Raw genomic sequence first — 12,127 nt, 5'->3', positions numbered from 1 at the left:
TTGTAACAAAAAAGAATACAATAAACATATGAAATGGTCCAATAACTGTAACAACTTAAAATATCTCTTTCATATTTTGTTTTATGAAAAAAACGATTGCTTAATACATGCGTGCATGCATTATTGTACTATATATTATATAATATAATAAAAATACAATCGCGAATGTGTGTAATTTACCATTGAATCATTCATCTTATTGCTCTGACATTTTTTCATTATTCAACCAAAAAGAAAATATTATGATTTGTTACTATCGCATGAATCAACATTTTTAAAAATATTTCGTGAATTAATCATTTTTTAAAAATGTACCTTAACAATTGTTTATCCCAGTACACTCAAAACAAAATTGTAGTATATTACTTTAAAAAATATTTTGTAAGATCGTAAAAAAGATAAAGAAAACAATATATATATATATATTTGCCATCATCAGATAAAAAGTGTAATTTTGTTCTGAACATTTATTTTTCTATCATACCAGAAAAAAAAGAAAAAACAAATTGGCGGTGATAATAATTATTGAACCACATGGTCTGGTAGATGAAATATTTTATTATTACAAATTATAAAAAGAAGAAACAACAAAAATAGTTAGAAGTTTTTGTTAACACGAGGAAAAAACGTTCTATTTTTCCGGTATACTATTTTGTCTAACTTTTACTACAGCTTCTATGCTTTTACTCACTTTTGGTATTTTCTTTTCTTTACGCACGTATTGATCGAAAGATGTCACCGCACATTTCGTCGCATCGATTCCTCCATTCTGTATATTTCTATACAGTAGATCGTATCGTGAATAGTAAAATATTTTTATCCAAGATGAAAAGAACAATTCCTTTCAATAAACGAATATTCAATACTGAATATTTTCCTGATGTGATTTATTTATGCAAATAAAGACACACAATTTTTTATTCCTTGGTGAAAACAAATAATCCCGTGAGATCTTGAATTTTATACAAACTCAATGGACCACCACTGGAAAAAAAGGCATAGAAATATTTTGATATTGATTTTCAATATTAAACATAATCTTGTATTGTAATTCTTTATTTAATTTAATACCTTTTGTTCGTTTGTTTGTAAGTTTACTATTACAATGAAGAGAATATTATTTTATATATTATTGATTTTTATTTATTACGTTATTTATATAAACCCATTGAACCTCGATTTATTCGCATTCTTTATTTTTCGATAATATCGGTTAATCAAAACTTTATTTATATTAGATTTAATGTTAAACAATAATAACTCACAATTATCAATATGCCAAAAATTAGTATTCAAAGATAAAAGACAAAATTTTCGAAGATAATATGACTCAAGGAATATTCTTAAATACTTAATCATTAATTCCCATCATTGATGTCGAAAAAAAAACGGGTAAAAGAAAAAGAAAAAAAGGAAGAATATATAAAAATAGAATGAAAATAAACGAGTCGACTGCAAAATTATGAAATTCTTTAACATGAATGTTCCCCTCGACGTGACAGGAATGCAAGATTTTCTTCAATTTTATCTAACCACAATGGAAAGAGCATTTGCATTCCCGTCTTTGTTATCGTCGATCATTGAACGCATTTTAGTTGAACGTTTAAGATAGAAATGTCTTTAGATAGAACAGGTTGATGAAACAGGTTCAGGATTCAGATCAGTGGTCATACAGTTGTTATCGTACATTGTAGGACTATTCAGGTTTTATTACGACAATAAACCACTAGCTATCGTCGATATTATTTGATACTTCGGTATTTCGTAAAAGCTTTTCCATTATCTTTTTCTTCCTCGTTTATTCTTTCTTCATTCCATGTTTCCTTTAAATGAAACCTCGTACTTTGTCATTTTGTTCTTTGATCCTTTCGAAAATAAATAAATAGAAATTATTAAATGTTATAAATCCTAACATTTTTACAGAATAAAATTTAATATTTACTAGATATATAAGTTTTATTGTTTTATATATTTATTATATTATATTATTTTCAACTAATTTTATATATTTATTTTAATAAATTTCGTTATTTATTAAAATAAAATTTGTCTTTTTTATTCTCCTTTTTTACGAGTTCGAGTTACTACTTCTTTACATTTTCTCACATTTATTCAATATTTTACCAAAGAAATTGTGTGTATTAAAATAATATTATTATTTTTCTTTTAAAGTCAATATTCTATTCAATAAAATTTAATATAAAAAGAAAGTTGAAATTAAATGTTTTTTCCAGATAAGTAACTTATTAAATTACTTATTAAATTTAGAACTTCCTATTAAACTCTTTGTAACCCTAAGATATAATATTATGAGAATGAGTGCCTTCATTTCTAATAAGTAAGAATTTGTAGGGAAAATTGGCCTAAGGGCTTAGGTAACTTAGAGGTTTTAAACTTAAGATATCGATTTATGTAAGATGAAAAGTTTTAAGGGATAGATAAATTTATGAACTTTGAAACATGCTACTACAAAACCAAAAAATTTCAAGCGTAGGCAAATTTAAATATATATAATACTTAATTATAATATATTATACAATATAATTATTGATAAAGAAAACATGGTATGAATATTATTTGTTTTCTATTCAAACAAACCTTGCATCTTTAATTTTCGATAATGAGAATCACCCAAGTGTATCAACTTTTGGAAATAAAGCAGCTTGTTTGTTATATCGCAGCTAGAATATCAGGCTCGTATTATACTAACAATGATGATTAAGTCGATGAAATTCCAATTTATTGTTCATCATTCTGAATATTATTCTCTTAATGATTAAAATAATTTAATATCTTGTTCATTATTACGTTTAAACATTTTGAGATGATACTTTTTAGATTAAATGAGATTTACAGATATATATCTTGAGATTTTTGTGTATTGAAGATCAAAAAGGCAAAAAATGATGGAAAAAAGTAATTTTATATTTAAATATTTTTTATAATATAATAATATATAATATCAATTACATTAAATATAATATTGATAATAAATATAATATTATTTTCAATTACATTTTGTTCGTAATTTAAGCTTTTATTTTAATACAAATTTCAAGATTATATTCTACAGATTTATCAGATTTATAAATTTTTATCTATTGATTTTTGTAGAGTCAAAGATTAAAATGTCAAAAAACGAGATTTCTTTACAAATAAAAAAGAAAACAGGAAAGAGATAATTTTATTTAAAAATATTTTTTATAGTTTGTGTGTGTGCAGATTTTATAAAAAGAAAAAAGTAACATTACGATAAAAAATAATATTGAATGGTTTCTTTGGAAATTCATTTAGTGAAGTTTTCCGTGTAAAATCGAGAACAAGGTATCATGGTTGTCCTAATTCTCAAACAAGATGATCGTTCGTGGTTCGATAAGCAATCGTTCACACGCCGTTAACGATGTGCAAGTGATATCGCGTGAGAAGAGCCAATCCACGGATGTACACCGTTCAATATTTCCCCATATGTATATGTATATATATATGTATATGTATGTATATATATATTTAGTAAAGAGGAAATGGCCAACTCACTTCCCTCATCCTAAATTCATGCGAGAATTTTAGTTAATTTTCCGTAAAAGCTTCATCTTTGATTTGCTTCTTTTAAGTACACACGTTAAATCGATCTTTTTGTTCATTGAAAAAGTCTAATTTTAAACTTCAAATTAAAGATTAATTGATTCACAAGAATATAAGTAATAAAAATTGAATTCAGAACTGAAATCACGCTGGTCGTATCACGCTAAGTACAATGACAAAGTCCTGTTGTAGGTAGTTGATGATGAAGAAGGTTAATGGTTGTTGGCCATGCCAGAGTAATCGTTTCTTCCTGTTAGTTCAGGGACTAGGAGGTTGCTGTTGCTGTTGCTGTCGTTGTTGCTACCGATGATGTTACTACTGTGTGTTAGTGACTATGGAGCATCAACCGCCGTGGGCGTGTTTCGTAGGAACTTCAACAGTTAAAACGACGAAGAGAACGACGACGACAACGATGTTTCGAGAGTTTTGGAGGTGGTTAGAGGGGTGGTGTTGCTCGTTTACATACCGTGTGTGTCTCCAAAACCAACCGTCCTCAAGAGCAAGCCTCAGGGTGTCGACTCAAGGAACTAAATGAAATTGAAAGAAAGAACTACAGAATAACATAGGAATAACAAAGGAACTAACATGTGCATCTCATACTAATTCGCTCTTGTTATTCAAATGCTTACAAAAACGAGTGGCTTTATTAGCATGAGTCTAACGAAGTAAACCTTATCATATGCGAGGCATACTTCATTTTTAACGATTCCACGAACATAACCTACAAATTTAACCGAGAGTACACTTCACAGAAATCTTACTTCGTTACTTCGTGGAATTTCTAATTAATTCGGAACACGCTTTAGATATATGACTTCTATCTTTTTATTTTTTTGTTCTTTCCTCTTGAAATATTTGTCATTACTAATGATCCTATTTTAATAAAGATACTAATCTTATTTTATTATTATAAATGAGATCAATTCCCCGTTCAATTCGTTCATTTACTCTCTCCCTTCATATAATCTAACCGATGCTTCGATCATATTTTTCCAACTTTAATAAAGAAGGATTTCCATTTTTTGAATTACCATAAATTTTATCGCTATTGTCAAGGGAACGGTGTCAAAAAAAAAAAACCAAATAAGGGATTTCCATTGGGAGCATTTTTCGGTCATGTTCATTTATTTTTTTTGTCAGAACGAATGGTATCTTAACCGGAATCACTACACGCGTTCTCTGCAGCTTCGTTCAATCTCGTAAGAGCCTGGATATATGGTAATCTTGCTCGAATCCGTACTGGAATTTACCTCTGTGACCCTTCACCTACACTTATCCATTTTTCTTTCTCTCTCTTTTGCTCTCTTTCTCACAAATACTTATACACGCTTTTCAAGGTTGATTCGTATACCATTTGTATGCACTACCAGTGTATTTCTATTTACATATCTCGATACACATATCCATACACATTCATATTATTTCGACACGAATTTATGAACGTGTGTATACAACACTTGGTGTATGTGTTTTTGCTTACTTGAATATATGGATGTATGCATTGCATTACAAACGAGAAACGGTCGAATTAAACTACCCACATCGTAGATATGACGCATGCGACGTTAATCCTATTTCTTCGATGTCCGTTGTAACAGTTCGAACAAAATGTCTTAATGAAATAAATTTCCACAAATTCGGATTAGTATAACGAAGGAAGATGTTAGAACAAATTCAATTAGACTGAATCTGATTCTACAACTGACAGTGTGTATGTACAACGATTAATTTTATCATTTTCTTAACATCTTAAGTGAACAGCTAATTTAACGGAAACGTTAAAATACGTAAAGTGTAAAGTCATTATTTGCGTTTTAAATGGTTATTAAACAATAGACACGTCAAAGTATATTATACGGGTTGTCATAACTTTACCGAGAAAATATAAATAAAATGAAAAATATATTGTTGGTTTATTTTAATAAAATTACAATATTTTATTTAATTTTTTGAGATAATTAAAAACATTATAGGCCCACATTAGCGTCATCCCAAAAATCTGATAAAGAAACATTTCTAATTTTTTAGTACGGTAAATCGAATTTTGAGACACGCTGTATTCTTTTTTATAAATGTCCTGATAATAATAATTATTATTGACTTAAACAAAAAATTAATTTTATAATTTATGCTATAATATATAAATAATTTAATATAATAAGATAAATTATATATGATTAATTTGCCTCAATTTCAAACTGACCCCATTCTACTAATTACCTATACAAAATAAAAAATCATTTAAAAAAAAAAGCAATAGAAAACTTTGCTCAATTTTCAAACCACCACGAGGAGTTAAATCGTTATCCCGATTAAAGGGTTAACAAAGTTTTCGCATTTTAATGATAAAAAACAGATTATCGAGATATTCGATGAGAAATATTACTAATCGTATACCCGAGGATGTTTACGAGCAAATCGTGGAAAGGTTTGTTTCTCGGAGTTCAGACCCCTAAAGTGTTCCCGTCGTTTAATGCGATCTGCAAACCAGGACGCGGAGGCGCCTAGGAACTTCGAAATCGAAGAGAATATCGAATTAGCGATGGATGTGCTTTCTTCCCCCACCAATCTCTTTACCCTACCCATTTCTCTATCTCCATCTCTCTCTCTCTCTCTCTCTCTCTCTTTCAGCATAGCTTAACTCCAATACCTGGAAACAGTTTCTCTTAGTGTTCAGGACTAGAAATTCACCAAGGGCTGCGCATACACGTGATTTTAGATTGCTAATTAGTTGAAAGGTCTACGAACACAGCTTTGACATATTCATCGAGTCCGTTATAATTCGACAAAGATAATTTACGAAGGACTCTACCAAACCCTAACTCGATCGCTTAATTCCCACATAATTCTTCACCACTAAGATTTAGAAATTCCAATCTTCATACGGTGATCTGAATAACTTCCTCTCATTGCTAACTATACTTAAAGGATGTAAAGTATTACTACAAGATAGTAACATGGTTGCTCTAATTGGATTTAAAGACTTGGGTGAGAGAGAGAGAGAGAAGGAGAGAAAAAAGACATCTATTTTTATTAGAATACTAAATTTATATTCTATGCAAAAGACAATTTAAAAAGTACTTTCTAGTATAACACGAAAATAAGATTGTGTAAAGTTAACGAATTAAAATTTTTTTATTTTTCTCAGAAAACAAATTTTAAACGAGACACATATAATAACTTAAATTTACTGCGTCAAACTTAGTTAAGGAAAAACTTAAAATACCTATTAAGACATCAAAAAGTTTGTTTAACACATAATAAAACAAAATTAAATGCCTATAAAATTATTTTTAATCGCGAAACATCCGTTATAATATTTTCTATTTAATCACTATTACTATTTATAACATTTTATAACATTTAATTAGAGATAGATGTGTTAAAACCTCGATGACATATTTTCTTAAATTCAACAATCCAAATGACACGGAATTGGATTAAAAACGTGTGAAAATATCAATCAAAAGAGTTGCTCATGTTTTGCGATAAAAATTTCGTTGAATCTTTCGTTGAATAATCACGAAGGCGACTACAATATATATATATATATATATGTATAACGATAAAACGATAAAAAAGATTACACGAAATATTACGAGAAAACGATGATGATTTTGAAACTCTTGACAAACTTTCGTTAATGAAAATTAACGTTACAGACATTCGTGTCGACGTTGCAACAATAATAAATTCACCTGGTATATTCTCTTAGAAAGTGTAAGAAGAGGAAGAGAGAGATTGAGAGAGAGATAGAGAGAGAGAGAGAGAAGGAAAATGAGGAGGTGGTTGATGGTACATTCGATATAGCCAAAGTTCACCACGTTTTCCGTAGGAAGCTGCAGCTAAATTATATACGCTCGCCGGTCTCTGGAATCTGAATTCTCCAGGAACACGCTGGAATACTCCGAGTGACGAGTACTCGACGCTTCCGGCTGCGTGTTCAACCAAATTGATGACTACGTGCCTTATCTCTGTATATCTTTTCTCTCTCTCTCTCTCTCTCACTGTCTCTCTAGTTCTCTCTACCTTTCTATATTTGTCTATTTTTCTTTCTAATATTACACTCGATTTTTTTAATAAATATTGAAACTACCAAAATCAACGAGTCTATATTATTTTACTTTATTTATTTATTAAACAAATTTTATTCTTAATATCTATCAAACAAATAGATTGTATTATTTTTTAGTTCTTTTTACATTTACAAAAATTTGTTTCCCGGATAAATATGTACCAATAGAATGACCAAAAACTACAAGTCTCAATTGTTTTACTTTTTATTTTTTAGTATAAATGTTAACTAATAATTTAAATACTAGAATTACAGGACCCAACAAATCTTCATTATTTGTTTCTATTTTTTAGTATAAATATGGATATTAATATTTGTACGACCAAAATAAATACGTCTCTATATATTTATTTGTTTATTTTATTTTATTACTTTTTCCTTTTTTCCCAATATTGCGTACACATTTTTTAATAACAGTTTATTTATTCTAAATTGACCATAAATGAAAACTAAAACACATATTAATAAAATTTAATTCTCCTTGTATAAAGTATTTTATCAATAACCAAGTAATTTTAACCGATCTGATAGAAATAAATATACATCAATAGCTTGTAATTCTAGTATTACATTGATTGTAACATAATCCAAGAGATAGAAAACAAATATACGATTGTATTGAATAAAAATAACCGTGAAAAGTTCCTTTAGCTTTACAAATTCATGAAAAAAATTCGACCAGTGCCGGTTTGAGGATATATGACACACCAATAATTTCCTTATCACCATCTAATCATTATTTTTAATTTTCAATTCTGATGAAAAAGAATGCAGCGTCCGATATAAAAAAAAAAACGATGTAGGAAAACTAAAAACTAAAAATACTATAAACAACGTTTCCTCATACCACCAACTGTCTATTCTTCTTTAATAATATTACTATCTTTTACGATGTTGGAGCTTAAAAACAATTACATCCCTGAGCAAGTATCTCGAATGCTTAAAGCTGAAACCCCGGCTCTGTTTAACACAATGCATCTCACTTTTACATTAACTTTTTTTGTGCATTAAGGTCGTATGTAAGTTTACGAAGTTATCCTCTCGTATAAGAAGGAGAGAGGGAGAGAGAGAGAGAAATAATACGAGAAGAATTAATTAGAGAATCCCTTATCCTCGTTACCCAGCATCTGACAATGAAAGCGTTTCTCGAATTAATCCACCCTCGTTTCGCAACGTGATCGAACACCGCTCAAAGAAGAAAGATTTCTCTGCTCACTTGAGAAACTTCAGATCAAAATCTCATGCAATTTGTCACGTAGCATGAAAGGATTAATGATCAAACGTAATTCTTTTTTCCTTCATCAATTTAAACATAGAAATGGTGTTTCTTTTTTTTTTTACAAATTTTACAATGAAAAATATACTCATACAACGATCAATTAGTTCATAATAATTTATTACATACTTTATATGAAACATTTGTATTGTATTATATCCTAATTTATCAGAATTATTTATCGTTAAAGTGAAATTTATACAAATATAAGGTAACGATTTAAATAATAAATTATAGATTAAGGATAATTAAGAGATTAATTAATTAATAAAGCGTTGAGTTAATACCTTTTTTCCCCTCATAATTTTGCAACGAAAAATGACTCATTATATTTCAATTAATCAAATACTTCTTATGATTATTTGTATTTAATTACGACCTAAATAATTAGCATCTTATGTATTTCAACGTAATATTTGAACAAACAAATATAACGACGATATAAATAATGAAATTACAAATAAAAGATAATTACAAAGATTAATTACCGATCATAATTATAACGTATGGCGAATACATGAATTAAGTGAATAATGAATATGTTAATAGCTCAACGTAAGAGTAATTCATAGTTTAATTAGACATTTTAATAAAGGTGAAAAAAGAATGGAATTTGGGTAATTCGGTTTGGAATTCTTTCCCCGTAAAATACTACGAACGTGTGTGTGGGTAAGTTCAAAAAAGGTTACCACCCCCCACCCGTTTGCAATGTAAGTTCTTATTTCTCGCACGAAGACGTAACTATATATACTATACTAGGTGGGTGGGTGAGTGTTAAGAGTAAAGAAGACAAGTTTCGTGAAAATGCATCTGCCGCAGTGGAAGCCTGACATATTCATCGTGCATTCTAACGAAGAAACGAGACCGTTAACCCCTTTTTGTCGGCTTAACTCTTTCCCCATTTTCAACGAAAGAAAATTTCTTTTTCTTTTTCCTAGTCCTAGCCTTAATTCAACTATAACTTTCTCGCGTCTCGAAAATATAAAACAGACGAATTTCATTCGAGATGCTGGAAGGAAGAAAGAAATTCGAATGAACGTGAAAGAAAATTTCTTCAACTTTCGAGTACCTACTTCGCTTGGTAACGTAAATGTGTTTTTTTTTTTTTTTTAAAGAAAAAAGAAAAGGATAAGTTATTCGATCGGAAGTTTATTCCATATTCGGTAAAGATCAAAAGAAAAAGTTGTTCGATTTAAGAATAGGAAAAACGGAAGGATTACTTGTTTATTTTCACGCGAGTTTTTAATCTCTTTTCTTGTATCTTTTGTTTGTTTGTTTGTTTGTTTGTTTGTTTGTTTGTTTGTTTTTTCATTATCTTTTTTTTAAGGATTATTATTACTACTATTACTATTATTAGATTTCGTAAATAGACGAATAGGTGACTGGAAAGTGTTGCTACGTCCAACGTAGACGCATAATGGGATTTGTGGTTTCTTTGGCCAGATTCTGGCCACAGAATAGCCTTCTCGCAACAAGACCAATTCGGTTTAAGTCGTGGTAATACGAATACACGTATACCATTATTTAAATGAAACATTTTCACGGTATAATTCATTTTAAAATTTTAAAATAACAAATTTATTCTCAACGAAATATCACATATTTACGTAAATAATTAAATATACTTTTCTGCATCGTTCATTTATTGATTTTTATACGGAATTGATTATTATTTACATATAATCGTATATAAACAAAAAAATAACTTTCTTTAAAAACACTATTTTTACCGAAGGTATCAAAAGACACATTTTAAAAATTTTCAATTAAAATTATTAGCATTAGTTTAATCATTTTTTCGTCAATAAAATTTTGGACTATTCTTATAATAACGATCTCGTTAAATTAATTATATGATACTATTAAAATAAAAAGGAAATTAAACCGAAATTAATTTTGTTAATAATTATTCTAAAGGTATTTCTGTGTGCATTGCAACAAATGCAGAAAGAAATATACAATGACCGGTAAAATGTATCAATGTGTTAAACATGCTTACATATTGTAAAAATAGAATCCCGCAATAACGCGAGACCGATGTTCAATTTGTTTAAAAAACACTTTTTTTTGTCGAGATAGGTGTACAATAGATAGAAACAGTGTTAACCTTTTGGGTGCTGAATACTTTTAGCTGAAGCGTTTTGTAGGGACGGAATAGTTTATTATTAGTGCTACTGTTTCTATTGATTGATATTACTAACCAGATTCTAATAATAAATTATGATTTAATAATTAAAATTTTTATTTCTTAATATAATTTTCATGTGATACAAAACTCAAAACAATAATCAATACGCAAACCAACATTACATTATCTTACATTAATATTCACAAACACGTATATGCGTCGATAGTCCACGCTGAGAACTTTTACCAAACACATATATGCGTCCATATAGCAGTCAAAGGGTTAAACGAATATAAATAAACCGTTAGTAAATTTATTATAGAAAATCAATCCTGTCTCGTAAATTTCTAACAAGAAAAAACATCACCGAGCATTCAGTTACATTCAAGTACATCAATTCTTACAACTCCTATTGGAAAGAATTTTCCAGCCACACGTTTGTCTTTATTTTCTACTCGGTCTGAATAACGACAATGTTCGGTACTCGATGAAAAAGGATTTTTCGATGGTCTATGTTGAAACAGGAACACGATCGAGGTCTACGTGCATCGTAAGAAGAAAGAATTCGTGAGTTATTGAATCAACATTCTAGATTCTCTTTCTCTTTCCCTCTCTCTCCCTTCGAAGTATCCTTTCGTCTCCGTCTGTTCACTTTAGTAAAGATACAAAACCAACACTCACGTCAAATCGATCGAGTCTCGCAGCCTGTCGCGCTATTTCTCAACGAAAATTGTTTCCGTCGGATTGCTTCAGTGCTTACCGATTGTGTCAACAAACAGATCTTCCCCCTCCCTCTCTCCCATTGATGTTACCCAATCGATTCCCTACAAGATGCATAAATGTATTAGCATTGAATAAAACGGTTGGCTATGAAAATATAAAAATAAGAAATAAGAAATAACGAAAAAAAAAAAAGAAAAAAATAATTTGTCCGTTCTCACGGTTATCGATCTTTCTTTCTCTTTTTCTCTCTCTCTCTCTCTTTTTATTTTTTTTCTCTTTCTCTATTCTCTGCCTGTCGATAGACATTAATTCGATTCGCAGGAAATACGAAGAACCAGCAGTA

At 29.2% G+C, this 12,127-nt stretch overlaps 1 protein-coding gene across 5 annotated transcripts in view; it reads right to left on the bottom strand.

The window, feature by feature from the left end:
- Positions 1 to 12,127, bottom strand: part of LOC122524392 (inactive dipeptidyl peptidase 10) — a 130,247-nt gene that overhangs the window by 97,218 nt on the left and 20,902 nt on the right. Inside the window, exon 2 of one of the 5 annotated variants that reach the window (XM_043646653.1) lies at positions 11,822 to 11,885. The exons of the other annotated variants lie outside the window; for them this stretch is intronic. The gene's annotated coding sequence lies outside the window, so the exon portion shown is untranslated. The remainder of the gene's footprint in view (positions 1 to 11,821; positions 11,886 to 12,127) is intronic. 5 annotated transcript variants of the gene reach the window in all.

Source organism: Polistes fuscatus, unplaced genomic scaffold (genome assembly GCF_010416935.1).
Source record: "Polistes fuscatus isolate 324 unplaced genomic scaffold, CU_Pfus_HIC Scaffold7, whole genome shotgun sequence".
Lineage (NCBI taxonomy): Eukaryota > Metazoa > Arthropoda > Insecta > Hymenoptera > Vespidae > Polistes > Polistes fuscatus.
Note: the sequence above shows the minus strand (reverse complement) of the source record. Positions and strands in the feature narration are given on the sequence as shown.